The sequence below is a fragment of the Schistocerca gregaria genome, chromosome 4 (genome assembly GCF_023897955.1).
Source record: "Schistocerca gregaria isolate iqSchGreg1 chromosome 4, iqSchGreg1.2, whole genome shotgun sequence".
Lineage (NCBI taxonomy): Eukaryota > Metazoa > Arthropoda > Insecta > Orthoptera > Acrididae > Schistocerca > Schistocerca gregaria.
Window position 1 is genome coordinate 76,612,359 of NC_064923.1, and position 26,783 is coordinate 76,639,141.

The following is a 26,783-nucleotide window of genomic DNA, read 5'->3' on the forward strand; positions in this document are numbered from 1 at the left end:
TAACTTGCTGCTACTTAAGTCTTGTCCATCTGATAGCAGGCAAGAGTTAAAATAAAAATGTAATGTGGGCGAAAAATGTGGCAAAAACGCAGTCACTTTCAGTTAGCGTCCTTTATAAATTACGCGTATCATTGGAAGTCATATCTAGAAGCTGGAGAGAGATCTGGAGGGATTGAATAAGTCTCTAACCGTTCTTTAAACCAAGCTGTCGTCTTTGTCGTCTTTTAAAGTTGTCCCCCAGCGAAGAAAACAGGTCGTCGGTCGTGGATCTTCGGCGGAGGCTACTACGCTGTTAACTTGAACCTGATTGTCCTTTTTATGAGATGCCATTTGACCAGGTCAGTCTCTGTATATACAGAGGGCAAGATCTGTAGTACTGACAATCATGGTAGCCGACACATCTCATTTATATATACTGTTCGGTTATTTAAATATTTACATATTAGTTTCTTACAGCACTCGACATAGCTTTCTTAATTGTACGGTAACTTTTCTATCCACTTTCCATACAGAGCACATGTCCGTCCCTCCAGAACGCCCGAAACAGTGTGACTAGCGCAGCCGACTGCCGAAGTACTTTGTCTCCCAGGAGCGCCTGGGCGCTGATTACCGCGCAGTTGAGCGCCTCACAAACCAACCATAATCGTCCCAGACGCGCCAAAGCGACGCGAAGGTGTCCGAAGCACTTCGGTTGTGATATCGTTACTCTTAAGTTTCGCAAAACTAGTGAAATTTAATAAACAAAATCAATACTCACAGGGTAACAATGAGATTGTCATACAAAAAACTGGCTTACATACAATGAAAAGCATGAATAATTAAGTTAGGCGCATTGGCTCCCAGCAACAGAATGTGCTGACCAATCAGAAGAAAGTACCACCTGTCGCTTGTACCTCACTACACTTTAGTACCATATGCTACTTCAAGTGTATCAAGCTGCATCAAGGCGAGATTATAGCAAAACAAGACTGGCGGCCACAGCCAGGAAAATCACACCTTTGATCATTGGTGAACAGAACGTGCCAAGACTAATGCAACCTTTTAAGGGCCCCACACAAAAGCGCCGGATTGCAGCGATTAGTCACCAGGTCGTGCGATCGTCCGCAGGTTGCATACGTATGGGAAATCGGACAGATCGGTGATCGCTTGGAATTGTTCCGCAGTTTGACGAATCACATGTGATATACAGGAGTGTGGTTTCTTGGCTGATCTTAGTTTTTCTAAGCACCAATGCGTGTTTTGTTTAGTTTCACAAAATACATCGTATGTTTCCACAGTAATCAGCATTTTGAGACTTACGCTGTAGACCTCATGGTAAGTTTGTAGTAGCAGCCACAATACACTGGGCTCCATCTGAACCTCGGGGACTATGCGGCTGGTCCCAGTGGAGGTTAAAGTGTGTGTGTATGTGTATATGTATATGTGTATGTGTATGTATATGTGTGTGTATGTGTGTGTATGTGTGTGTATGTGTGTGTATGTGTGTGTATGTGTGTGTATGTGTGTGTATGTGTGTGTATGTGTGTGTATGTGTGTGTATGTGTGTGTATGTGTGTGTATGTGTGTGTATGTGTGTGTATGTGTGTGTATGTGTGTGTATGTGTGTGTATGTGTGTGTATGTGTGTGTATGTGTGTGTATGTGTGTGTATGTGTGTGTATGTGTGTGTATGTGTGTGTATGTGTGTGTATGTGTGTGTATGTGTGTGTATGTGTGTGTATGTGTGTGTATGTGTGTGTATGTGTGTGTATGTGTGTGTATGTGTGTGTATGTGTGTGTATGTGTGTGTATGTGTGTGTATGTGTGTGTATGTGTGTGTATGTGTGTGTATGTGTGTGTATGTGTGTGTATGTGTGTGTATGTGTGTGTGTGTGTGTGTATGTGTGTGTGTGTGTGTGTGTGTGTGTGTGTGTGTGTGTGTGTGTGTGTGTGTGTGTGTGTGTGTGTGTGTGTGTGTGTGTGTGTGTGTGTATGTGTGTGTGTGTGTGTGTGTGTGTGTGTGTTCCTTAGAATAATTAAGCTAAGTAGTGTGTAAGCTCTTAGGGACTAAGGACCTTAGCAGTTAAGTCCCATAAGATTTCAGACATTTTAACATTTTCCGTCTGAAACATGTTATTAAGGCGTTTAATTTCTAAATAGAATGTCATATTTTAGTTTTAAGTGGCCATTTTAATTTAAATCTTCAGGAAAAATCTAGCGTACAGCTACTTTAAAGCCCCTTGTCACTGATATAATACAAATTTTCGTTACTCATTTTACCAGTTACGGTGACCAGCAGTGCTGCTATTTGACAACATTGCTATACACACAGTTCGCAGCACCAATTGTGTGAATATTTGCAGTTAAACTATATGACTAATGGAGGAAGTGAGGACTAATTAACGAAAAACGAATTGTATTAACACACTGAAAAGATGTACACAACAGACTTGGCGTGAGTGAAAACTGTTTTATAGTTTGTAGAGTAACAAGCAGTTCCCAAGGAAAGCGTTTCAAAAGAATTTCAATAAATTAAAATACCAGTCTTTCAATTATTTTTCGCCGCTATTGTTGGAGATAATCACAAACTTCCACTGCAGCTAAACACACTTTATCCATCGAATGTCTCAACGTAGCGTTTGCAATATAGGTTAAAATTGGTTTGCAAGTGGCTTGTGTGCCAAAGTCGAGAGTGACCGCTCACAGCAGTATTGCTTGCGATCAGTCGCTGTGATTCGTTGCTAGTCCTTTGCGGGCAGGAAGGAATGTGAAGGACAAAATATGATCAGGAGTCACTCAACGCCGTCAAGAGGCCATTCCAATAACGACCGAAGTTGCAGCTATTTGCAAAAGTCACGCTTCAGAGCAAATGGCGCCTGTCATCGGAGTTGACTGCACTTAGACCATAACACAAATTTTGCTAGTTTAAGTGCTTTGTTGAGGACTAGTAGTATAAAGTATAACTGTCCATTACTTCCATTAGATATTTATTAACTTGTTTGATTTTTGGACATGCAATATTTTTAATAAGGAAACATTTGTAGTAACTTCACGAAATGCAATAGGTAAAATGAACTGCGGAGACTGTGACATGAGTCGTAAAAACGAAGACTTTGATAGCTAGCTCAGGTAAAGCGCGTTAAGACAGTACCTACAAAGGATTCTATTATACTGGGCGATGGAAAAAGTCTGTATAAATTTGAAAATTTAATAAACCATGGAATAATGTAGATAGAGGTAAAAAATCGACACATGCTTGGAATGACACGGAGTTTTATTAGAACAAAAAAAGCCGTATTGCTAGACGCGTGAAGATCTCTTGCGCGTCGTTTGGTGGTGATCGTGTGCTCAGCCGCCACTTTCGTCATGCTTGGTCTCCCAGGTCCCCAGACCTCAGTCCGTGCCGTTATTGGCTTTAGGGTTACCTGAAGTCGCAAGTGTATCGTGATCGACATCTCTAGAGATGCTGAAAAACGATATCAGACGCCAATGCCTCACCATAACTCCGGACATGTTTTACAGTGCTGTTCACATTATTCCCCGACTACAGCTATTGTTGAGGAATGATTGTGGATATATTGAGCATTGCCTGTAAAGATCATCTTTGCTTTGCCTTACTTTGTTATGCTAATTATTGCTATTCTGATCAGATGAAGCTCCATCTGTTGGACATTTTTGAACGTTTATATTTTTTTGGTTCTAATAAAACCCAGTGTCATTCCAAGCATATGTGTCAATTTGTACCTCTCTATCTACATTATCCCGCGATTTATTTAGTTTTCAAATTTATACTGACTTTTTAATCACCTGGTATGAATGAAAATTATTCGGTACGCAGTAATTTCGAGAATGAGAAGTGTAGCAAAAAGTGGAATTTCATAATCCGCAAGTTGACATATTTGGTCACATTGTCTTTGAATCTGGCGTTAATATCTATTCACTGTGGTAAAAATATCATTATTCGTATACGAACTTAGTCACAACAGTAATTGCTTCCGACCAGCCCGTATCCAGCGAGAGTTGACGGAGGTACATTATCCCGCCAAATCGATTAAACACACTGGCAGGGGATATAACGGCAGCATTGATGGATCTGTTTAAATTTAGCTACGTAGCTGCCGACGCCTACCGACGTCATCCGTGACACACGCATAAGCAACTTAGTTTCACATCGACAGGAAGCTCTTCTTACGTTCTCTCAAAGCAGGTATAATAATTTCGATGTAATGTCATTTTATTAACTTCATCAATTTTTTCAGAAATTATTTCTATAGTAACGAATGAAGAATCAAAATTAAATTATTAACCATATTATTTCCTTTCACTACTGTATGCTAACTTTTTAATTCATTTTCCATTACGCTTAATGAAGGTGTCTTTTGCGGTTGTGCTTCGGCATACGTCTGTGCAGTGATATTACTAAGTAATTTCACGAGTTTGAATGTTGTATTTGGTGGACGAGATGTGGCGTTCACCATTTCCTCTGATCAATCAGAATAAAGTAAGATTTCATTGGTCCTTGAACTAGACACAAAGGGGAATTTTAAGTTTGACACCTGTACTAAATATCGTACTCGAAGTATTTATGTTAACGTTCTGCAACTCGTCAGATTGTGACATTTGAGGTCGCGAATGAGCTTGTTTCCTTTTTCACATGTCTTTCGCCAGTATTAAGATTTGACTAAATTTCAAAAGCATTCGCGGCATTTTGTTTATAATTTTCTGTGACTTTACTTCTGACGAACGTGACATGAGCAGTGACTGGTGTCGAAACGCGCTTTCCCGCTCGTAAACTGTTTTGTTGCGATTCAGAGTTAAATATTTGGCCAAGTTCACGTTCGAAGCTGGTACATTTAAATCTCTTCATGCCCTGTTTCAAGAGTTTGCGCTTAGACACCCCCTGGGGGCTCACGTCACGGTTCTTTCGTGACTTCGTGCATGACGCACACAGGGCCCCGAGCCATTGCGGCCCATTGCTCATTCCCTGGCTGCATTTTCTTCACCCTGCCCTCCCTCACTATCCCCTTTCCTTCCCCATTGCCACCCCCTTCCCCTCTGTCGGTGTTCTGATTTATGTCGACCTGGCTATCCACTTTGTTTCCTGTAGTGCTTACAGTTTTCTTTTGCCTGTTTTCGCTGTTCTCGCGTTTAGGTACCCACTTGAGGTCTGACCTTCACTTCAAACTTCCTCTTTTTAGTGTCAGTCGTATGAGGAAGGTCTCTCCCTAGCATCTATGGTTGGTTTCCTCTCCACCTTCCTCCCCCTCTCCCTACCCCACTGTAGCCCACTTCCACCCTGCTAGGTCACAAGCACGTGTAGACACTCTGTGTGGTGGGGCTGTAGTGTTCCCATATGGCTGAACCCCCTGAAACACAGGATAACACTATTGATACCTGAGCTGTTTCCTCCCCACATATGCCAAGGAGTCGTTGCTCATCTTCTTGGAGCATCGGAACTCCTGGCTACGGCTGCAGTGCCAGATGGCCCTTGCTGTGGCTGGGTGGCGCCCATGGGGAGAGCACCTGGTTGGAGTGGGTGGTATCAGGGTGGGTTCTGGGCACATGAAGCGTATGAAGCTGCAAAAATCTGGTCTTCTCTTTGAATGGTGAAGGATCCTTGAATGGTGCTTTGCATGACCCAGCAACCTTTCCTTCCATGGCTACACCATGGGAGGAGGGCTAGGCTCGCTGTCTTGGGCTGAAACACTTTCCACATTGCTTCGTTTGTACTAGGACATATGGGGACACATTCACGGCCACAAAGCAGTTGTTTTTCGTGGCAAATATCGAGGAAAGTTTGATGGAGTCTGTTAGCAAGATGCAGTCGGGCTCCCTGTTGATCAAAGCAGCTTCTGCAACCCAATCTGCAGCTCTTGGTGCCTGTGATCGTCCTGACAATGTCCTGGTGTCTCACTCCTCACCAATCTGAGTATGGTCCAGGGAGTAATTTTTCATAGGGACCTTATCCTACAAACTGATGAGGAACTTCGTAATAATCTGGAGCAGTGTGGCATTAATTTTGTTCGACATGTGCACTAAGGTCACAAAGACAACTGCAACGATAATGGCGTCTTCATTCTGGCTTTCGAGGGGATACCCTCCCAGAGAAGGTCATGTGCTACAAATGTGAAGCTGTACATCCCTCCACCTCTGTGGTGCTTTTGGTGCTTGTGTTTTGGGCATGTCTTCCAGGTGTATGGCGGACACTTTGTGTGGTGACAGGCTACCCACTCCATGAGACAAGCCCCCTGCGTTCCGCTGCCTGTGTGTCAATTGTGCTGACCGCCACTCCCCTCGCTCGGCGGATTGCCCAGTTTACAAGAGACAAAAGAAGATAAAAGAATAAGTCCCTGGATCGCTTGTCTTACGCTGAGGTTCGCCAAGACTATGAGACGCCAACCAGTGTCACTACCTTCACTTTTGCCTCTTCGTCCTTGGCGCTTTGTACAAGAGCTGACCACCATGGAGTTGAGTGCCCCACAAACGAATCATTATCCCTCGTCTTTAACGCAGCCCCATTCCACTCTCCCCTCCCCCTCACCTGTAGTTCCCACAACCTTCTGTCAGAGAGCTTCTCCCCCCTCGCCAGCCGAAGACGTGCCCCCTTCTTTGGCATCTGCCAAGGATTGGGCTTCCTCTCAGGACCTCTTTCCCCCTGCATCTCTCAGGCCAGAAGACTGTTACCACCACTCGGCCATGAGGTGCACCATCTGTAAGCCCAAAGGTCGCCTGCTCTTTCGGTTCCCAATCTTGCAGAAGCCTGTACTCTCCCTGTGCCCTGCCCTTCTCCACATCAGAAAGAAAAAAAACATAAATCCAAAGGTGCTACTTCCCCCCTCTCAACCTGAGTCTTGTCAGTGACAACTTCTAACAAAGTGAACTGACCTCCTCCTTGGCTTCATGTCTACCTTGGACTAAAGCCACATGATCAACCAGTGGATTTGCAACAGATACTATAGTCACCTACCAGAAATGCATCTTGTCTCCTATTCTGCATTCTTTCTCGTTCAAGAAACGCATTTCTGAGAACCACTCTCCAGCTTTTCATGGTTATCAGGCATTGTCAGAACCATGCTGGCTCCATGGTAGCATCTGGTGGGTCTGCACTTTGTTTCGCTCTGATGTCATTAGTGACTGGATCACCTACATACCACCTTGGAAGAGATAGTGGTTAGTGCAAAGGACTCTGGCAGTCACCATTAGCAATGTCTACCTCTCTCCTGGTAAGCCACTTACGTTGCACTGTCTACCTTAATCCAGCACCTCCCACCACATTTCTCCTCCTTGTGGACTCCAACTTATCACTGACCTCGATTTGTCTCCTAAATGATGGTTCCCTACCAACTTCAGTGCCACTTATGGCATATTCCCTGCTATCGATCTCTGAATCCTCCCCTGCCCTTGTAGCTTCCCTACATTGGTCATCTCATGATGACCTTTGTGACAGTGACCACGTTCCAGTGACACTACCGTTCCCCTGCTGCTGCCAGGCAGACAGGCCCCCATGTTGCGCATTCTGCAGGGCCAATTCGCCTTCACACATATCTGCTGTCCACTTTAACACCTCGAATTCCATTGTAGTAGTCATGCAAGCCATCTCTGTACTCTTCTTCATTCTGCTGGCACTGTTGTCCCTGTACCCACAGATACCCCCTCATCGTTTGCCAGTACTGTGGCGGACCAAAGATGTTGCAGACACTGTCAAGGACCACAGAAGGACGCTGCAGCTATTAGACACACTTCACAGACCAACCTCCTCACTTTTAAGTGTCTGTGTGCTAAGGCTTCTTAGTTTATTAAGTGGAGTAAAGAATAATGCTGTGAGCACTGTTTCCTCCCTGGGAACGTATACCTCTTCATCGCTGGTTTGGTCAGAACTCTGTAGCCTTCTCTCTGCCAGCAACAGACAACTCCCAAGTGTCTAAGCCTCAAAAGTGCTCTGTGCACTGATCCACTGGTCCTAGTAGAACACCTTGCTACAAACTTTCTGCCCTCATCTTCTACCTACCCCTCTGTTTCTCTGGCAGACGCAAAGTTGAACAGATGCGCCCCCCCCCCCCCTCCCCTCTGTTTCGTCCCGCACCACGTTGAGCCCTGTAATCAACGTTTCGCTGACAGTACACCCCAATCCAGAACTTCAGGCTATCAGCTCCTCACTGTTGTAGCACAATCCCGTTTGCTGGGCTGCCCCCAATCGCCACCTAAATACTATATGTATGCAGAAGCTTAATTTGTCTCCTGTCCCACACACCTAGGGGTGTCCTGGGGTTAGAATAGGCCCTAGTTATTCCTGCCTGTCGTAAGAGGCAACTAAAAGGAATCACACATTTGGGCCATTATCTGATGGCCCCTGTAGGGTTGACATCGAAGTTTTCCAAAGAGAGAGAAAATTGTGGAAGGGTGCCTTACATGGTGCATAATGCCCATCATGTGCTGATAACTCTCGCATCGTTTGTTCGACGGGGATTTCCACTTCATTCTCCAGCTGTTTGCTGAGGTCACCCTCCTGGTGCATTTCCTCCATCCTCAGTGCAGTACCACTTACTGCACTGTCGATGATGGCCTTAGTTCATTTGCACCTGATTTCGAGCACAGTAGCCATTCTGTTGTGGGGCTGCCATGTACCCTGTTGATTGTAGCCCCATGACAACACAGGGATCGCTCTGCCATTAACTCCCCACATACGCCAATGAGTAGATGCCCATTACCCTGGGCATCAGGACTCCCAGCAATGGCCATCCTGCCAGGTGGCTTTTCCTGCAGCTGCGTGGAGTCTCTGGGGAAGGCTCTTGGATGGAGTGGGTGGCATCAGGGCGATTGACACTCCATGAAGCACAGTACGTCATATCTTACTGGTTGTCACACCAGCAGTCTCTAAGTGGTCAAGATCTAACTTCAGTGCTAAGAATTAAGCCCCCAAATCGTCCATCCTCCCCACCTGTCCACCCCATGGGAGGGACCCCAGGCTTGCAGCAAAGCTTATTCACCCTGGTACTTCGTATGAGAGTTGAAGAATCTTTCTTGTCAATGAAACACAAGTTTTTTGTGGAGCATTTAGAGGACAAGTTTGAGGAGGTGGGGGCTTGTTAAAAATGCAGTCACAGTCGGCCCTGAAAAAGACAGCATCCCCTGTAAAGTCACGGGCACTACTCTCCTGTGACAAGCTGGGGGTGTTTGTTTCCATCACGCCCTATAAGAACTTAAATATGGACCATGGTATCATATTTGACAGGAACCTTCTTTTTGAGTCAGACATTTAGCTGCACGCCAGTTTAGTGCGGCGAAATGTCCATTTAGTGCGGCTGGTCCACCGGGGTCAGAAGGATGATCAGGTTGCCACCGGTACCTTTATCTTGGCCTTCAAGGGTGATACATAACCTGAGGTCAAGGTGATGGTTTACCACTGAAGTCCAACTGGTTGAAATGGCTCTAAGCACTATGGAACTTAACATCTGAGGTTATCAGTCCCCTAGACCTAGAACTACTTAAATCTTACTAATCTAAGGACATCACACACATCCATGCCTTAGGCAGAACAAGAACCTGCGACTGTAGCAGCAGTGCAGTTCCAAACTGAAGCGCCTAGAACAGCTCCACCACAGAGGCCGGCCAATGTGATTGACCTATATCCCTCTATGTGGTGCTTCAAATGCTGGAAGTTTGGGCATATGTCTTGCTGCTGTACTTCCAGTGTCACATGTCGAGACTGTGGCTGCCCATCAAATCCCAATACTCCATATGCCCAGCCTCCCATCTGTCAACTGTGGACAGTACCATTCGCCTTGCTTGCCTGACTACAAGATTCTCCATAAAGGAAAACCATGGAGTAAACGACCTTGGACTGGCTGCTCTACACTGAGGCTAAGAGGATATTTGGATGCCTATGTCCTGTACATATGACATCGTCTTGGCACCACCTACTCAGTGAGAGAACCTGCCCCCCACTGGGGATTTCGGTCCCCACTTCTGAGCTGGAGATGCACAAGTCTTCTTAGTCCTCTTGCTATGAAGGGTCTCTTGGGTCACTCCCTTCCCAGGTTTCTCCTAGTGGAAAAGATGACACCTCCAGTGGCTGAAGAAGCCAAAAACAACCAGTTGTAGGGCTTAACGCTCATCCTCAGTCCTGCAGACTGAATCAGTGAAATCCTTCCAGTCAGGGAAACCCAAGGAGCAGCGAGAGATATCCAAAGTCTCAAGGGAATTGTGGTGGTAACCACACCACCGCTACCCACAAGCTTTGTGTCTGTGGATTAGGTGGAGATTGACATCTGCTGAATACCTAGATCTAGCTGGACCCTTGGACACAAGGGATGCAGATTGCTCAGGCAAAACGTTGGTGGCAGCAGGTGACCCTGAGGCGTTAACTGCCTTATAGAATGTTCCATGCCTTCCCAGTCTCATGATATCATCCTTCAGGGGAATTGTGGCGGTTTATTCCACTGAGCTACTGCAACTGTTCAGCTTTACTCCTGCCTTCTGCATTGTCCTCCAGGATTCCTGGTTCCCAGCAATGCGGAGCCCTGCCGTCCATGGCTATAAGGAACACTACAGAAACTATAGCGACTATAATAGTGACAGGTGTAGTTTGCATTTATGTCCTAAACTCATTCTGTAGTGAAACTGTGCTCCTTCAAACCCCTCTTGAAGCTGTGGCTGTCACAATGACGACGACACAGGAAATAAGTCTGCAATGTATATCTTCCTCCAGATGGTGCAGTACCATTCAATATATTAGCTACTCCAATTGATCAACTCCCTAAACCTTTCCTACTTTCGGGATATTTTAATGCCCATAACGCCTTATGGGGTGGCACTATGCTTACTGGCAGAAGCAGAGATGAAACTTCACTGTCTGTTCGACCCCTGCCTCTTAACACATTTCACTGTGAATCACGGTAGCTATTTGGCCATTGATATACCAATTTGCCCCCCAGGACCCCTCCCATCTATCCACTGGAGAGCACATGTGTGGTAGTGACCACTTCCCCATCTTCCTGTCACTGCCCTGGCATCAGGCCCAAGGACGAATGCCCAGATGGGCTTTAAACAAGGAGGGACGGGAAACTTCACCTTTGTCACCACTGAATCTCCCTCCCACAGTAACATCGATGTGGTGGTTGAGCAGCTGACTAAAACAATCGTTTCTGTGGCACAAAACACGATCCCTCGCTCTTTAGGGTGCCCCCAGTGAAAGACAGTCCCCTGATGGTCGCCAGATGTCACTAGCAATTACGGAGCATCAGCGAGCTCTACAGTGGCGTCGCACCCTTCCCTAGAGTACCTCATAGCCTTTAAATGGCTCTGTGCCTGCGTTGGCCAGCTCATCGAAACACGGAAGCAGGAGTGTTGGTAGAGATACAGTCTGACCATTGGATGCCATATGTCACCTTCCCAAGTCTCGACAAAGCTCAAACGTCCTTTTGGGTCCCAGACCCCAACAGTTGTCCGTGGCGTTAACATCAGTGACGCAAATGCGATTGCTGAGCACTTCGCTGAGCATTATGCTCGAGCCTCTTCGTCTGAGAACTACCACTAAGCATTATCAAATGGCGGATTGAAAGAAAAGTCGTCTCGTTCACTACTTTGAATCCTATAACGCCCCATTTACAGAGTGGGAGCTCTTCAGTGTCATTTCCCATGGCTGCGACAGTTCCTGGACCAGATTGTTTCCAGTCAGACGATTAAAAATCTCATCTGACTAAACAGACATCTCCTGGTTATCTTTGACAAGATCTGGTGCGATGGCGTCTTCCCATTGCAATGGCAGGAGAGCATCATTCCAGTGCTGAAACTTGGTAAAAATCGGCTTGATATGGATAGCTACTGGCCCTTCAGCCAACGTTCTTTGTAAGCTGCTGGAATGTATGGTGTCAGCAGTTGGGTTGGATTCTGGAATCATGTGGCCTACTGGCTCTGTCAGAGTGGCCTTAGCCAGGATCGCTCTACCACTGATAATCAAGTTTCCCTAGAGTCTCCCATCCGAACAGCATTTTCCAGATGCCAACACCTGGTACACTTGGTGACCCATGATTTATTTTCAAAGAATATTCTTAAGAATTTATTTTATTTACTAGCGGTTCATGAAGTGCATCAACACATTTAATCACACTATGTAAGCATGGTAGTAGTTGCATGGGAGTAACTGATGAAATCATAACCAAATTACTTTTAACAAATTGGAATTTCTTTCGCTTTAATAGTGCCTAAAAGCATTTTTTAAAGGAAACATTTAAAATTATAATCAGAAAGCACCTCTAAATACCAAAGTTACAATTTATTCAGAGGCAGAAGAAACAGGTTTTGACTGGATGCACTTTCGGGCAGAGAACCTTGCCACTCCCTTTAGTTACGACCGCTCACAACAGCCTCTGAAAGACTACACTGGTGCAAATTTGCAACACACAATATAACTTTAAACTGAGAGTTTTGCCAATTTACACAAGCACACAAACTATGCACCCTCCTGTAGGAGGGATGGAAATGGTACAAAACACTAACACTTAAAATATTAACCTTACCACCGAAGGTGCAACTTGATTTTAACTTCTAAGAAAAGTCTTACAGTGAAAGGATGGCAACTTTATATACTAAAATTATCATTTAAATAAAAGCCCACGAAATGCAATCTTATATAAAATTCTACAAGGTTGTCCAAACAATAGTTAAGACGATCTACACTACACAGATACTGCCTCTCAACATCATAGGCAATAATATCAAAGATCAAAACATATTTCAGGTATTAGGCTGTTACACTCCAAGCAATACATTCGTTAACACACAGAATCTGACAAACATGACAGAAGCAGCTACTAATGTATAGTAGATTGATAGGGAGATCACCGAACACCCGAACTGCAGGCTGCTCTAACCTGCCCCTACTCCACAAGGGAAAAACAGACCACCAAATTTATAAACAACCACCTTCCTGTGGGTGGGCAAACGGAAAAGAATGGTGGGAAGACCCCAAAGCAAAACGCCTGGTGACCTCACCAAGAAAACAAGTAGCATTTAACAACAGTATATCAAACAAGCTATCACCAATCACTTTAATTCTAATAAACTGCGATTTCTCGAGGAGACCTGGTGCAGCACCCCCAAATTGCTCTCCCCAACCGTCAGCTGCCAGCCACTTCAACGGATGCAGGTAGGCGCGCCAATCTCCCGCGTCACGACGTCGCAGCTCGCACCGGCCAGACTGATGTCGTGGGTTGACTCCTGTTGCTCTCGTGTCGACTGCGAAGTCACTACCCCTAGCTATACGCCTCAGCTCACTGGACTCACATGGCGACCTCACATGCGCCGACGCTCAAGACGGACAAGTCATCTTCTCAGTGCGCGACCAACCAACCGACCGATCGATCCAACGACCATTGCCTGAGCAAACTCGAGCAGACTGGTGGCCTAACGCGCAGACTCAGTTGCAGGAACTAAGCCCCGACTGGATGACCACTCGCTGAGTTCTTACTGACGGAGTGGAAAGACTCTAATTTTGCCACTTTCAAAGGTTGATCCTAATGGCAGACATACTAGCACTCCAACACCACACACACACACACACACACACACACACACACACACACACACACACACACACACACACACACACACTGCCTAACAAATGCTGACGAGAGACATACTAGCAAGCTGGGGACAAGAGACTTACTCCAGACTGACAGACTCGCGAGCTCATAGCACCTCTTAAAAGCACGTGAACAGGTAACCTTTCTTTTTTTCCCCCTTTTCCACCACACACACACACACACACACACACACACACACACACACACTGCCTAACAAATGCTGACGAGAGACATACTAGCAAGCTGGGGACAAGAGACTTACTCCAGACTGACAGACTCGCGAGCTCATAGCACCTCTTAAAAGCACGTGAACAGGTAACCTTTCTTTTTTTCCCCCTTTTCCACCAGATGGAAACACGAAAGCTGCAATTGCCACAATGGCGCCACCACCAGAAACGGAGGACGACTGCTTTACACTACGTGCTATGGCGCGCTCTTCAAAGCAGCTTTTTTACCACAGCTCACCTGGTTGCTGTCTTTTTATTTACGAAAAGCATATGACACTACCTGGCCGCATTATGCAAGTGGGGTGTCAAAGGCCTGCTCCCGATTTCTATCAAAGATTTACTGTCGCTCCATACTTTGTGTCCAAGTTTGTGGCGCCCATAGTCCCTCCCATATGCAGGAGAATGGAGTACCGCAGGGCTGTGTGTCTTTCAGTGGTCATTAATAATCTAGCAGCAGCTGTAGGGCAGTCTCTCACCTTTTCTGTTTGTGGATGACTTCTGCATTAAGTACTGCTCCACCAGTGTAGGTGTTGCTGAGTGCCGCCTATAGGGAGCCATCCACAAGGCGCAGTCATGGGCTCTAGCCCACTGTTTCCAGTTTTTGTTAGCAAAGTCGTGTTATGCACTTCTGTCGGCGTCGTATCGTTCATCCAGAACCAGAACTTTACCTTAATGACGATCCACTCACTGTAGTACAGATACATCGATTCTTAGAACTGATTTTCGATGCTCGATTAACTTGGCTTTCTAATCTTCGTCAGCTTAAGTGGAAGTGCTGGCAGCACCTCAATGCCCTCTGCTGCCTGAGCAACACCAACTGGGGTGCAGATAGCTGTAAGCTCCTGCACCTCTACAGAGCCCTTGTTCAATCCCACCTTGACTATGAAGTCTGGTTTATGTTTCGGCGACGCTCTCAGCGTTGCGTTTACTTGACCCAGTGGACCACTGTGGCGTTCGCCTAGTGACAGCTTTTAGGACGAGCGTGGTGACCAGTGTCCATGTGGAGGCTGGAGTCGCTCCATTGCAGGTTAGGCATGCACAACTGTTCACTAGGTATGTTGTACATGTACGTCTCCTGCACATCCGAATCAGTCTCCTTCTCCCACCCACAGCGGTTCATCTCCAGCATTGGAGGCCCAGGTCAGGGCTTCCAATTGCAGTTCATTTCCGATCCCTTGTTTCGGAACTGGCGTCCTTGTATTTACCATCTGTACTAGAGGTCCATTCACGTATACCTCCATGGTATGCACCTAGGCTGCAGCTTCCCCTGACCCTATCATATGGCCCTAAGGACTCAGTTAACCCTGTGGCTCTCTGCTGACACTTCCTCTCGATTCTTGACATGTACGCAGGCCATGAAGTGGTTTACACAAACTGCTTGATGGCTGATGCTCACGTCGGCTTCCTGTACGTCCAACAAGGACATATTAAACAGCATTCCTTGCCTGACTGCTGCAGTGTTTTGACTGCAGAGCTGGTGGCTATATCTCATGCTCTTGAGCACATCCATTCATGACCTGTCGTTTTTTCTGTGTACTGACTCCTTGAACAGCCTACAAGCTATCGACCAGTGCTAACCTTTTCATCCTTTGGTAGCGACCATCCAGGAGTCCATCTCTGCCATGGAACAGTTCAGTCTTCGTGGTTTGTGTGGACCCCAAGTCACGTCTGAATCCCAGGAAACGAACTTGCTGGCCAAACACGCTACGCAGAGATAGGCTTCTGTGCAACTGACCTGACCTGCGTTCAGTACTACGCTGCAGGGTTTTGTGGCTTTGGTAGATGGAATAGCATAACCGCAGTATGCACAACAAACTGTATGCCATTAAGGAGACTGCGAATGTCTGGAAGACGCACTCAGGCCTCGTGCAGGGACCTCCTGCGCCATGACAACCCATCTCAGTATCGGTGTGGTGCCCAGCTGTCAGTGGCCCATATCTTGTTGAGCTGGTCGTCTTTGCCTTGCAACACTCTAAGTTACTGCACTTGCTGCAATTAATTTTAGATGACAACGCCTTATTGTCTAGTTAAGTTTCAGGTTTTATATGTGACAGTGGGTTTTTCATTCAATGTAAGTTTTTGCTCATGTCTTTTGTCCCTTTGTGTTCTCCACTCTAATGCTTTCAGGGTGGGTGTTTTATAGTGTTGCAGAGTAGGTGGCTTTTCCTTTTTATTCTTGTGGCTGGCCAGCCATGATAATTTGTCCTCTTGGTTTCACCCCTTCTACTTGTTTCTTGCTTCTTTGGTTTCCTTTTCATGTTTTGTCCATAGCAGTGTTGTTTGTCCTCCTGTCGTACTTCTGGTTCTTCTTTCTCCTGTTATTGTACTTTATGCCTCCTTTTTCTTCTATCTCTTGTGTAATTATTTTACTGGGGAAAAGGGAGTGATGACGTCACAGTTTGGTCCCTTCCACGTCCTGCCCCCATCCTCTAAACCAACCAACATTAATGTAACAGGTCAGGGAAAGCTGTCACTTGCTCACTCTTGGAGCCAATGTGATAATTATGGAGGTTCCTGGTGACGGTCTGACAGTCATCAAGGCTGCTGACTGTTACCAAGACTGCAGTCTTCTTACCTCGGCACACTAGTTCTTACATTCCTTCTTACAATATGTGTTGCCAAGTGTCAGGAGATGCTGTCGCTTTGGTATCACTGCTGGCCCTCCCTTCCTGGGAGAGTTGGTAAGCCCCTCCCAGCACCTTGAACGACCTCCTACAGGCCCTCCTGCCATGAGGGCCTAGGTTGCATATTGGGCACTGTCTTCTTAGCCATCGCCGATGGTTCAGTGGTGCTCCCCCACCACTTTGTGCTCATTGCATTGAACCTTTGACAGTGCGCCATTTCCTGACGGAATGCTCTTTGTTAACCTCTTAAGTTATGATTGCCGTCTGAGTCATCAACTGATTTAGTGAACGACGCGCAGGACGTCTACGTCGTTTCACTTTTCATGCCTCTTGGCAATACGGTGAAGGACATTTATCTTTAGTCTAGGACCTCAGTTTCTGGCGTATTTTATAGACCTCCATGTCCCTGTTTTTAACTGTATTCTACTGTCGATTGGGATTGACATGTAGTTGTTTCTAACTTTTCTTGTTCTAAGGTTCTGAAATGTGTATATGACTTTAGTTGCTTTTGCGCCCTAAAACAGAGGCATGCACGTCAGTCGTCTGCTGCCACAGCACAGTAAAGCCAAATTTCGACGCACTGTCGCAATGAATACGTTCGTCGCACGTCCCTCATTGATTTCTACGATTCTCACGCAGTGCTGCTTGTCTGTTACCATTGACAACTTCAGCCACTGCATTGTCTATGGGGAGATGTAATGGCTAAAATCTGGTGGTGTTGGCACACTCTGACTCTCGGAATATTGAATTCCCTAACGATTTCAGAAACAGAATCTGCCACGCCTAGGTCAGACTACCGTTCTGTGTTGAAAGTCTGTAAATTTCCATCGTGCGGCCAAGCTCAAGTCAGAAAACTTTTCACATAAATCACCTGAGTACAAATGACAGCTCCAGCAATGCACTGCTCTTTAATACCCTTTTTACGCAATACTGTTTCCAACTGTATATGTAGATTACTGTTCCATGCCTATTGCCACTTCACTGTGAATTAAAGAATTAATTCATATCAGTATCAATGGACACACTTCATGTATCTCCTGTAGGCAATACATTCTGGATGAAACAGGTGTACGTGGCTTTAGATTCTTGGTGATAAAGCTATCCATTCTGGAGTCACAGTGGTTTTTCAGTTATGATATTCTGTTCATCAGCGGTACACAGGTTCAGCAAATAGTTATTTCATTTTCTTGCAGTGTTCTAGTGTTGATAATGGTAACACTCCGTTCATCAGCACTCAACACAAATCCTTCATGCCCATTATTCTCATGGCTTTGAGTGACAATGGGCTCAAAAGGTTGCAGACTTAAAATAGAAAGATTGTACCCAGATTCCAGGTGGGACCTCCCTCTGTGTGGAAGCCTGTGAACACACGCTAATTGTCAGAATAAAAACGTGAAACCCACAACAAGGCCATTTTATTGGCAAGCAATGTGATCGATAGTACGTGATTGAGTCTGTAACGAACTGAGACGAAGTCAATCACATGGCAAATACCCGAACTGTCACATCAGTACAGTGTACCCCTAATGGTAGCAATGCAAACGATCATAAAGGTGTCTAATGGCATCGTGATATACTATCCCATAGGGCGTCAACTGGTGAGGAAATATATTACAACCACCATGCTGTGCCCGTTTCGTTTTGGAGGAGAAATTTTGTATTAGACAGAAGACTTTAGGCTATATTTAAACGTACCTTCGCCACAGCATGTAATCCAGTTGTCTTATGTTGCTCTGAAGACGAATTTATAAACGTTGAAACCACAGTAAAGGGGTTTAATAATCATTCAAATTTACAACTGTTTGGCTGTTTACTGTTTCTACAAGATGATTTCATTTTATGGTTGCTATCTCCCTGCGGGTCTGGAAGTTAAAATATGCCCGACGGTTCGCTTCCTGTCGTAAGAGGCGACTAAAAGGAGTACCTCACTTTTTGACCATATAATTTCAGGTTCCATTTAATGGTTTGACTTGCCCTTCCCAAATTCTACAGAAGTACGGACCTTATGGGGTAGGACGCCTTACTTGGTTCATGAGTTATCCATAGTGTCCTTATATTCGATCTCCTGAACCTCTTTTCATAGCTTTTTCAATTCAATAATTTGGGCGAGGACACTTCCCAGGTATGTCACATTCTACCTTTGTCCCCTGTCCTCTTTCGCCCCCATGGCAGTACTTGATTTCTCTGAGCTCAATTTCCAACACAGTAGCCAGCCCATTGTGGTGGGGCTGTAAGGTACCTATTTGGTGGTAGCCCCCTCACAAGGCAGGGATCACACTGCTGCTGCCCAAGCTGTAAACTCTCCATGTATGCCAAGGAGTAGATGCCTGTCTTCCTGGGGCATCAGGACTCCTGGCAACAGCCCTTATGCCAGGTGGCCTTTGCTGTGGGTGGGTGGTGCCTGTGGGGAGAGCCCCTGATCAGTGATCAGAGTGGGTGGTATCTGGTGGATGACCTGCAATGTAGTGGTGACGGTTCAGTGCCAGCAGTCTCTAAGAAGGGCAAGATGGACTACAATGCTGACAGATACGACCCTAAATCGTTTCCCTCCATCGCTACACAGTGGGATGAACGAAGGGCTACAGAAAGAAGAGCCATATTCGCCTCTGTATTTAGTCTGTAGCAGAATGGACAAGGACTCGTTCCTATATATGAAGCCTCCATTTTGTTTATGAACATATTGAGGATAATATTGGAGAAGTGACATTGCTGTCAAAGATGAGAAACGGTGCAGTCTTGATTCAGACAGCATCCACAGCCCAATCCCAGGATTTACTTTCTTGTGACTGGCTGGGTGATATTCCTGTCTCTGTCACTCCCCATAAGTCTCAACATGGTCCAGGGATTATTTTCCATCATGACCACCTCTTGGTCTGACGACGAGCTCCACGCCAAACTAGAATGGTGGGGTGTTCATTTCATCTGGCACTTTTACAGGGAACCCAAAGACGACAGGGTTGCTAACAGTGCCTTAAGATTGGCCTTTGGGGGTGATTCATTGCCTGAAAAGGTCAAGGTGATGGTTTACCACTGTGACATCAAACCATACGTCCATCCCCCATGCGGTGCTTAAAGTGTGGAAGTTTGGCACATTTCTTCCTGCTGCACTTCAAACGCCACACGTCGAAACTGTGGACATCCACTGCATACAGATACTCCCTGTGAACCTCCTCCCACTTGTATCAAGTGCGGACAGCAGCACTCCCCCTGCTCGCCAGACTTCACAGTATTCGAAAAAAAGTGGAAAATCTTTGAATAAGACCCTGGACGATTTGACTTACCAAGAGGCTAAATGTAAATTACACACAGTTAGCTTGATGTACACATAAGCTGCAACTACATTACGTGCGCCATCACAAGTACCAGTCATACCAAACTCAATGCCACGAACAGTGGGTCCTTTGGGCCTCCAGATTACGTCTTCTGTTTGGTGTTAGAGGGAAAAGCTACTTCTGTTCCTCCCAAAGCACCTACTTTGGAAGCAAGCGCCCCCCTCTCCCCCAGCCGGATAAGCAACAGCCTCCTCCAGCTCCTCATGCAGAATGGGTCATTTGGGACACACTCCAACGTCTCCATTAATGCCATAGCAGATACTCGCCAGTAGCTAAAGAAGCCAAAAGCTGCTGGGCAAAGTCTTTCTCCATACCTGAAGCTACTTGGGAGAATTCATCCCAGTAAGACTGTAAAGAGAGGGGAGGGGTCAAGCTAAGAAAAAGGACCCTCTAATGGCCCCAATACCACCACTCCCTGCCAATTCTGCACCTGTGAATGAGGTTGAGATAACGTCCATTGAGGACCTGGATCTCACTGATGCCTCATCCACAATAGGAATAGATAAAACCACTCAATCGGTGGCAGCAGTGACCCTGAGGTGTAATGTGCCTCCTTGCATACTACCTGTCTTCCCAGCCTCACGATAATTTCATCTGGTGGAATTGCTGCGTTTTTTCCACCACCTGGGTGAACTACTGCAACTGTTAAGTTTTACACCTGCTTCCTGCATTGTGCAGGAAACCTGGGTCCCAGCAATGTGGACACCTGCCCTTAATGACTGTAGGGGATATTACAAGACCTGTAGCGACCTTAAGTGTCAGGTGGAGTTTCTCTGTCCTGGACTCAGCATGCAGTGAATCTGTGCCCCTTCAAACCACTCCTGAAGCCGTGGCTGTCGGAATATGGACGACACAGGAAATAACTGTCTGCAATGTATATCTTCATCCAAATGGTGCATTCCCCCTGAACACATTGGCTGCACTGATCAACTCCCTAAACCTTTTCTACTTTTGGCAGATCTTAACGCCCATAACCCTTTGTGGGGTGGCACTGTGCTTACTGGCTGAGGAAGATGTCGAAACTCTCAACTCTACCTCTGCCTCTTAAATACTAGAGCCCCCACACACTTCCGTGTGGCTCATGACACTTATTGGCCATTGGTTTATCCCTCTGCAGCCCAAGCACTTCTCCCATCTGTCCACTGGAGAGCCCATGATGACTTGGGATAGTGATCACTTTCCCATCTTTGTGTCACTCCCCCAGCGCCACTGTCCCAGACGTCTACCAAGATGGGCTTTAAACAGGGCAGACTGGAAAGCTTTCACCTCTGCTGTCACTGTTAAATCTCTCACATAGTACCATCGTTGTGGTACTTGGGCAGGTCACTAGAACGATTGTTTCTGTGGCACAAAACACGATCAGGCTGTCGGTCTCACCTTCTCTGTAAACATACAACTTCTGCCTTTTGTACTGCTCCTCCAGTACTAGTGTTGCCAAGTGGCACCATCCACATTGTGCAGTCATAGGCTCATCATATCGATACTTAGGACTGGTTTTCTACGTCTGATTAATGTGGCTTCCTCATCTTCAGCAGCTGAAGCAGAAGTGCTGGCAGCACTTCAATGCCCTCCGATGCCTGAGCAACACCAAATGGGGTGCAGATCGCTCTACGCTGCTGGAGCTCTACAGAAACCTAGTTCAATGCCCCCTTGACTATGGGAGTCTGGTTTATGGTTCGGTGGCGCCCTCAGTATCGCGGCTACTCGACCCATTGCACAACTGTGGCGTTAGATTGGCAACAGGAGCTTTCAGGACGAGTCCAGAGACCAGTGTCCAGGTGGAAGCTGGAGTCCCTCCATTGAAAGTTAGGAGTGCACAGCTGCTCACCAATTACGCTGTACACATTCGTAGTTCTCCTGTGCATCCGAAATACCACCACCTTTTCCTATCCATGGCAGTTCATCTCCTGCATCGGAGGCACAGTTCAGGTCTACAGATAGCGGTTTGCATCAGGTCTCATCTGAAATGGAGTCCTTGCCTTTACCACCTATACTCAAGGTCCATTCACGTATGAATCGATTCTTGGCATGTACTGGGATCGTGAAGTGGTTAACACTGACGGCTCAATTGCTGATGGTCACTTTGGCTTCGTGTATGTTCATAGAGGACGTATTGAACAGCACTCCTTGACAGATGTCTGCAGTGTTTCCACTGCAGAGCTGTTTGCTAAATCGTGTGCTACTGAGCACATCCGCTCATGCCCTGATGAGTCGTTTCTTCTCTGCAGTGACTCTTTGAGCAGCCTACAGGCTATCTACCAGTGCTACCTCTGCCATCCTTTGGTAGCGACAATCCAGGAGCCAATCTAAGCCCTGGAACGGTCCAGTCGTTCTGCGGTGTTAGTGTGGACCCCAGGCCATGTCAGAATCCCAGGAAACGAACAGCCTGACAGGCTACACGGAAACAGCTTCTAGAGATTTGCATCGCTGTAACTGACATGCAGTCGTTATATAGTTGTAATGTTTTTGAGCTTTGGGAGACGGAATGGCATAATCTCAGTACGCACAACATACTGCATGCCCTTGAAGAGTATACAAATGTGTGGAAGACCTACGCAGGCCTCTTGCAGGGAATCAGTTATCTGCTGGCTCCCCATTGGCCATATGTGGCTAAGACATCGCTTTCTCCTCTGTTACGAGGACCCCCTCGGTGTCACTGTGGCTCACATGACTGTCATCCACATCTTGCCGGACTGCCCACTTTCCGCCACTCAGCAGCAGACTTTCAACCTTCCCAGCACCCTACATTTGGTGTTGGGCGACAATGTCGCAACAGCAGATTTAGTTTTACATTTTATTTGTGAGGAGTTTTTATAATACCATCAAAGGGTGGTCATTTAGCCTTCTTTTTGAAGCTGCCACCCTCCCTCCATTTTAACTGTAACATCTCACCTGTTGCTAGTCCAATTTTTGCCCATGTTCTCCCCTGACAAACAACTTAGAGAGAAATTGGAGTGGAACTATATGCAAAAATGGACAACACTAGATTTAAATGTGGCCCTGTCACCCCAAATTAATCTGCGGTGGTAGCGTTGACGATAAATCACACCAAAAGCGTGAATTCAGGCTCAACTACTGAAAGTAAAGGCTCTACTGAGTCACAATAATTTTATTATAACCTTCAGATCAATTCTGAATAAAACACAATGAACAATTTACAAATTATCCTCCTGACTGACATTGGCAGTGAACTGTGTTAAAATTAGTCCAAAACGCGATCTCTTATAACTTGGCTGACCGACTGACTTCGACACAAAACGTAAAATACGAAGAACCACTACACCCCAAAGTACTGTGAAACCTCTGTGGAAACAGCAATTGCAAGTGATCCAACTATTTAAAGTTACTCCTAACGGAGGCCGAAGTGTGAGCGATGCCATCATAATGTTCCATACTGTTCCATAATTTGGAGTCTCCGACGGCGATAGCGCGGTTATGCAGTTTCCGTGTGGCGTCTCAGAAAGTACACTCCTACACTACTTGGACAGCAGACTGCTGTCCATAAACTTCTCTATTTGCAATGATCTTACCGGCAGCAAAGAGCTGCCGCGGCTAACGTCCGTTCAGAACGAAAGACCAAGATGGGAGGCGACTTGGCTAACGTCCTCTCTCAGTATGAGAGCCCAGAATGGAAGAACTCGACCGAGAGTCCAGCAAGATCGCTCTTCACCTCTGTTTTCTCACCTCAACTTTTACCGAGCGAATCACATCACTAGAAGCTCTCAAAATACCCAGTTCGCCAGTGCTGACCAATGTACGGCCTGGGAATAGAACTATTTTCCACAATTCTTTTATTTCTACAAAATTTCACGAGCAAACTCCCCCCTCGTCGGCTGGGAAGAACCACAGTTGTGGGCAATAACACGTTTACTGGAAGTTTTATCCCAAGAGACCACTCGAGATGCCCCATCATAGTGAACAGATTCTTGCATTGAAAGTTTATTTGGAACTCCTGGCCTGCCCCACTTGAGTTACGCAAAGGCATAAAATTAATGGGACATAGGCGAGAGCATGGACAGGAAAGCCCATCCAGCTTTCCACTGCTCTGTTTTGGTAGACACGCGAACACCTGCAGCAGCACTTCCCCCAGAGGTTGGCGGACACTGTAGCCTCTCTGGCCTCTTTAAACGGATTATAGAAATCCCCCAGTTCACCATTCATACCGTCAGGCTGTGGCCTTCAGCGACTAGATGGGGATGTAGCCGAGCTCTTTCGTGTACTGCCTTTCCATAAAATCTTACAATTATAATATCGCGCAATTCTCGCATGCTGATGCGTTTCCACATAAATTCCTACACCGTAATTTGGAGTATTACTCCAACAACCGCCCCCCCCCCCCCCCCCATGAACCATGGACCTGGCCGTTGGTGGGGAGGCTTGCGTGCCTCAGTGATATATATAGCTGTACCGTAGGTACAACCACAATGGAGGGGTATCTATTGAGAGGCCAGACAAACGTGTGGTTCCTGAAAGAGGGCAACAGTCTGGATGATTGACTGATCTGGCCTTGTAGCAATAACCAAAACGGCCTTGCTGTGCTGGCACTACGAATGGCTGAAAGCAAGGGGAAACTACGGCCATAATTTTTCCCGAGGGCATGCAGCTTTACTGTATGATTAAATGATGGCGTCCTCTTGGGTAAATATTCCGGAGGTAAAATAGTCCCCCATTCGGATCTCAGGGTGGGGACTACTCAAGAGAATGCTGTTATCACGAGAAAGAAAACTGGCGTTCTACGCATCGGAGCGTGGAATGTCAGATCCCTTAATTGGGCAGGTAGGTTAGAAAATTTAATGAAGGGAAATTGACAGGTTAAAGTTAGGTACAGTGGGAATTAGTGGAGTTCGGTGGCAGGAGGAACAAGACTTCAGGTCAGGTGACTACAGGGTTATAAACACACAATCAAATAGGGGCAATGCAGGAGTAGGTTTAATAATGAATAGAAAAATAGGAATGCAGGTAAGCTACTACAAACAGCATAGTAAACGCATTATTGTGGCCAAGATAGATACGAAGCCCACACCTACTACAGCTACTACAGTAGTACAAGTTTATATGCCAACTGGCTCTGCAGATGATGAAGAAATTGAAGAAATGTATGAAATAAAAATTATTTAGATAGTGAAGGGAGACGAAAATTTAATAGTCATGGGTGACTGGAATTAGAGTGTAGGAAAAGGGAGAGAATGAAACATAGTACGTGAATATGGATTGGGGCTAAGAAATGAAAGAGAAAGCTGCCTGGTAAAATTTAGCACAGAGCACAATTTAATCATAGCTAACACTTGGTTTAAGAATCATGAAAGAAGGTTGTATACATGGAAGAACCCTAGAGATACTAAAAGGTATCAGATAGATTATATAATGGTCAGACAGAGATTTAGGAACCAGGTTTTAAATTGTTAGACATTTCCAGGGGCAGATGTGGACTCTGACCACAATATATTGGTTATGAGCTGTAGATTAAAACTGGAGAAACTGCAAAAAGGTGGGAATTTAAGGAGATAGGACCTGGATAAACTGAAAGAATCAGAGGTTGTACAGTTTCAGGGAGAGCATAAGGGAACAGTTGACAGGAATGGGGGAAAGAAATACAGTAAAAGAAGAAAGGGTAGCTATGAGGGATGAAGTAGTGAAGGCAGCAGAGGATCAAGTAGGTAAAAAGACGAGGGTTAGTAGAAATCCTTGGGTAACAGAAGAAATATTGAATTTAATTGATGAAAGGAGAAAATATAAAACGACTCAAAAATGAGATCGACACGAAGTGCAAAATGGCTAAGCAGGGATGGCTAGAGGACAAATGTAAGGATATAGAGGCTTACCTCACTAGTGGTAAGATATACACTGCCTACAGGAAAATTGAAGACCCTTTTTGGAGAAAAGGGAACCACTTGTATGAACATCACGAGCTCAGATGGAAACCCAGTTCTAAGCAAAGAAGAGAAAGCAGAAAGGTGGAAGGAATGTATAGGGGGTCTATACAAGGGCGATGTACTTGAGGACAATACTATAGAAATGGAAGAGAATGAAAATGAAATGGGAGATATGATATTGCGTGAAGAATTTGACAGAGCACTGAAAGACGTGAGCGAAACAAGGACCCCGGAGTAGACAACATCCCATTGGAACTACTGACGGCCTTGGGATAGCCAGTCCTGACAAAACTCTACCATCTGGTGAGCAAGATGTATGAGACAGGCGAAATACCCTGACACTTCAAGAAGAATATAATAATTCCAATCCAAAAGAAAGCAGGTGTTGACAGATGTGAAAATTACCGAACTATCAGTTTAATAAGCCACAGCTGCAAAAATACTAACACAAATTATTTACAGCCGAATGGAAAAACTAGTAGAAGCCGACATCGGGGAAGATCAGTTTGGATTCCGTAGAAACTGGAACATGTGAGGCAATACTGACCTTACGACTTATCTTAGAAGAAAGATTAAGGAAAGGCAAACCTACATTTCTAGCATTTGTAGACTTAGAGAAAGCTTTTGAAAATGTTGACTGGAATACTCTTTCAAATTCTAAAGGTGGCGGGGGTAAAATACAGGGAGCGAAAGGCTATTTGCAATTTGTACAGAAACCAGGTGGTAGTTAAGAGTCGAAGGACATGAAAGGGAAGCAGTGGTTGGGAAGGGAGTAAGACAGGGTTGTAGCTTCTCCCCAATGTTATTCAATCTGTATATTGAGCAAGCAGTAAAGGAAACAAAATAAAAATTCGGAGTAGGTATTAAAATCCATGGAGAAGAAATAAAAACATTGAGGTTCGCCGATGACATTGTAATTGTCAGAGACAGCAAAGGACTTGGAAGAGCACTTGAATGGAATGGATAGCGTCTCAAAAGGAGTATATAAGATGAACAATAAAAGCAAAACGAGGATAATGGAATGTAGTCGAATTAAGTCGGGTGATGCTCAGGGAATTAGATTAGGAAATGATACACTTAAAGTAGTAAAGGAGTTTTGCTATTTGGGGAGCAAAATAACTGATGATGGTTAAAGTAGAGAGGATATAAAATGTAGATTGGCAATG

The 26,783-nt window shown here is 45.7% G+C and overlaps 1 protein-coding gene across 1 annotated transcript in view; it reads left to right on the forward strand.

Moving 5' to 3' along the window:
• LOC126267605 (serine/threonine-protein phosphatase 6 regulatory ankyrin repeat subunit C-like) overlaps positions 1–26,783 on the forward strand; it is a 62,490-nt gene that overhangs the window by 10,347 nt on the left and 25,360 nt on the right. The gene's annotated exons all lie outside the window — the stretch shown is intronic.